This window comes from Tenrec ecaudatus, chromosome 3, assembly GCF_050624435.1.
Source record: "Tenrec ecaudatus isolate mTenEca1 chromosome 3, mTenEca1.hap1, whole genome shotgun sequence".
Lineage (NCBI taxonomy): Eukaryota > Metazoa > Chordata > Mammalia > Afrosoricida > Tenrecidae > Tenrec > Tenrec ecaudatus.
In genome coordinates, this window is record NC_134532.1 from 14409865 (window position 1) to 14413966 (window position 4102).

A 4102-nucleotide genomic window follows, 5' to 3' on the forward strand; every position below is an offset into this window, starting at 1 on the left:
CATGCTTCCTCCCCCCAACTACCATGATCCGAATTCTACCTTGCAGGACTGGATAGGGCAGAGGTTGTACACTGGTGCATATGGGAGCTGGAGGCACAGGGAATCCAGGGTGGAAGATACCTTCAGGACCAGGGTGTGAGGGGCGATGCTGGGAGAGTGGAGGATGAGTGGCTTGGAAAGGGGGAACTGATTACAAGGATCCACATGTGACCTCCTCCCTGGGAGAGGGACAGCTGAGAAGGGGGGGAAGGGAGACACCGGATAGGGCAAGATATGACAAAATAACAATCTATAAATTATCAAGGGCTCTTGAGGGAGGCGGGAGCAGGGAGGGAAGGGGAAAAAAGAGGACTTGATGCAAAGGGCTTAAGTGGAGAGCAAATGCTTTGAAAGTGATTAGGGCAAAGAATGTATAGATGTGCTTTATAGCTTTATACAATTGATGTATGTATATGTATGGATTGTGATAAGAGTTGTATGAGCCCCTAAAATATGTAAATATATATATATATAATATATTCTTATTGCTATATATACGATGTGCACATTAAAATGCTTAAAGTGTTTTGTGAAACTGCGGAAGTCGAATATCTGAAAATACTTGGATACAGTAAAACGTGCTGGTTAGCTGTTTGGCCCTCTGTCAAAAGAATTTTGAAAATATATGATCCTTTGAAATCTTACTTTCTATCACAGGATAAATGTCCTAGAATTTTAGAAGAATTTTTAAAAAAGGAATCTTCAAACATTTGGCTAGAGTTTTCACACAATCAAGCAGCTCTTTTTCAAAATACTATAAAACTTATTAAAGGTGACAAAATTTTGGTAATCGAAGTAGCAAATGAAGTTAATAATTTAGAATTTCAGTGGCAAGAGCAGTTAGAGAATATTTTTCTTCCGTTAACAATCCATAATAGTATAAGCCAGCTAGAAGAGCACGGTGCAATAAATCGTGCAGATATCATGAATCACGCTGAAAAGTTCTATAGTAACTGCATGGATTATTTAGAAGAGTGGACAGTACATTATAATTATATTGAACATTTTCATTGGGTTTCATTAAAACAAGAACTTAAATGGAATTATGTGCAAAAATCATTCGATCATATTACTCAAAATTTCCCATATAGTATTATTTCTGAAAATGATCTTTTTAATGAGGTATAATTATTAAAAATATATTGATAAGGAAAAGGTTAAACCTTGGGCATCAGCAAAACTCATAATAGAGAACAAATGGTTAGAAATATTTCATCATTTTGAAACAAACCATGTTCCATACAATAATGCACTAAAAATTGTGAAATACCTGCTGTCCTTACCAGGCACTAATGCTGCGACTGAATGTGTTTTTTCTATGTAAAATAAAGTGTGTACATCAGAAAAATCACAATTAAGTGTTGAGACTTTGAAAGCAATTTCATGTGTGACATAATTTTACAAATTCTTGGGATAAATTTCATGACCTTTTAAACAACGACAGCAATCTACTCAAAAACTTCAATCAAATGAGAAATATGTCCATGAAAAAAATAATACTATACATAATTTTAATGTGTTATATTTGTAAATTGTACTTATGTTGAAATTTGAAAAAATATATTACAATACTGTTTTTGCATTCTATGATCGCTTCTTGGCCTTTTGGCTAAGATCAAGTGTAGTATCTGTTCTTATCAGTTTAATATCTGATACGTTCTCTATCAGAGGACAATATATTAAATGGATTTTTGGAGCAGGGAGTTGGAATAGGAGCTTGCTCCGTCCCCTCCACGCATCGACCTGGTATTGCAGTGCTTCCAGGAACGGTGCACCAAAAAAAAAAAAAAAAAAGAAAGAAAATTTTTGTTGCTCCATATAGACCAAATTTTTATTCAAGGACCCAAGAACCTCCCCCACCCCCCACCGACCTTCCCCATTGGTCACTTTATCAATTATGCTGGAAACTGAGAGCAGCATAGTAAAACGCTTAGACAAATAGACATAAGTTAAGAAGCAGACTAAGACTTGGGACAAGAGAAAAGAGGGAAGAAACTGTTGTTGCTGGTTTTTAAATTGCAATATGCTTTCTTCCAGAGTTGATAAGGAACACATTCCCATGGCAGAGAAATTCATTCTATCTCAGTGTCCAATAGAAATTGTCCTCTGTCAAAAGTCTTTTAAGTTATTTTTTTCCGTGGTTGCCTGATGATCGCTGACCACTTTTCATTGTGAGTCCAAATTCTGCTTTTTCACTTGCTGTTTCAATAGCAATGATAAACAATCCTGGCCACACTAAAGATTGGGAAGGTAAAAATCTTGTGGATCATTGACTATCAAAGACAGACCAATGTACATAAGGTATTGAATGGGACATTAGATGTATTCAGATAAAGAAAAGACAACCCATGTGATTATAGGTGAAACAATGAAATAGATCAGAAACCTCCCCAGCTAATTTAATGAGGTGTTCTTTCTCTCTGAATTGCTAATTTCAATCACTCAGTGATGTGTTCTATTGTCACTAAGACAAGGTCCATTTTTATCAGGTTTGTGCTCACTTTATTACCTCTGTCTACTTAGAACTGTTCTTAAAGGAAAGCCTTAGCCCATTCAACTTTTTTTTTTGTTTTAATATTATGTACTTTTCCTGAATTGCTAATTAACAAGTCTAAGAAGTTGGGAAGCAAGCCCTCCACCCACCACTTTTCTGTCAGGTTGTCTTTATCTCCAGGCTGTGTGTTATTGTGATTCAAATGCAAGGTGCTTCAAATGCAAGCCGGGTCACCCAAGTGAAGAGCTTTTAGCAGAACTTCCAGACTAAGAAGATACTAAGAAGGGAATGGTTGCCACTCCAGGCTTTGAGCTTCACTTCCAGGCCCCTCCCTCCAGGAGGCCCTCATTACCTCCAGACCCCGCCCCTTGGGAAACACCCAACCCCTACAAGGTGACACAATTTCCTGCAGAACTCACTTCCTCTGACTGAGAAGGTGCAGCCTGAGCGTCCCCAGAGGGTAAGTGAGTCTCTGTTTCTATGCTCAACCCAGGCTCAGAGTCCCTTACAGACCCTGCATCCCCAGCTGTGCCCAGATCCCCACAGATATTACTATTCCTGCATCCTGTCTGCCTGCGTTCCAGGTCGCCACGACCCCCTGGGATATTTCCAGTTAAATCCTTTCTAAGCTGGTTACAAGCCTCTTTGCCTTAGGTCTTGGGAATATGCCAGTCCCCTTTTCCTGCCCAGAGCCCCTCATTCACCCTCACACCTCAGGCCAGAAAGGCCTGATTGAGGGTGGGTTCTTGCCTAGGGCTGGTTCCCTCCTTGTCAGTTATCGGGCAGGAGAGCAGGGGACCCCAGCATGGCCTTTACTGAAAGGAGAGGCCAGCCTTGCAGTCATCAGGCCACTCCCCTGATCAACAAGGTCTGTATTAGAGCTTAACTTCTCAGCACCTTGCTTTGCAAAAGGGCACAGTAGCAGTGACAGCCCCAGATCCCCGCATAGATTTAGTCCTCACATAGATTGCAGAGCCCACACAGAGTAAGCTTCCATTGAGTGCTTTCTGTCTAGGAAGCAAGGTTGTAGGTAACATGGCCCTCAGGCAGAGGGCTTTGGAGTGAGGATTACCTTCATCTCTCTCCAGGCATCTGGGGAGGGCGGTCTTGCTTATAAGCTTCCAAGTCTGGGTCCTTGATGGAGGTTACCAAATGAGACTGTACAGGGGTCTCAGAGGCCCTGGGTCAGTATCAAACAAGTGTCTGTTATTGTGATGTATTGATTGGCCACCAATCATGCTTTTATGACCATTTCCTTTGCCCTGCCCCTCCCCCACACCCTCTTTAGTTCACATCTCAATTGTGAACCTGGGAAGCCATTTCCACTTGTAGGTGGCTTCCCTCATCCAGATGATGAGTTTGTGTCTTTGTGCTGTCTGTGTTTCTTAAGAGTTAACAAGTGTTCCCTTTAAACTATACTGAAAATGGGTCTCCAGAACAGATCTGTCCTGTGTGTGCCTCCTCACTCATTTCTGCCACCAGAAACTAGCTTGTGCTCTGTTACAAACTGCAAAAGGGACTCCAATCTCAAATATAACTTAAGGAGAACATTTATTAAGTCATAATAGA

At 40.6% G+C, this 4102-nt stretch overlaps 1 non-coding gene across 1 annotated transcript; it reads left to right on the plus strand.

Moving 5' to 3' along the window:
- The first annotated feature begins 1628 nt into the window (after window positions 1–1628).
- On the plus strand, window positions 1629–1819 carry LOC142443875 (U2 spliceosomal RNA). Its single transcript, XR_012783603.1, has one exon. It is a non-coding gene; the product is annotated as a U2 spliceosomal RNA (small nuclear RNA).
- The last annotated feature ends 2283 nt before the right edge of the window (window positions 1820–4102 follow it).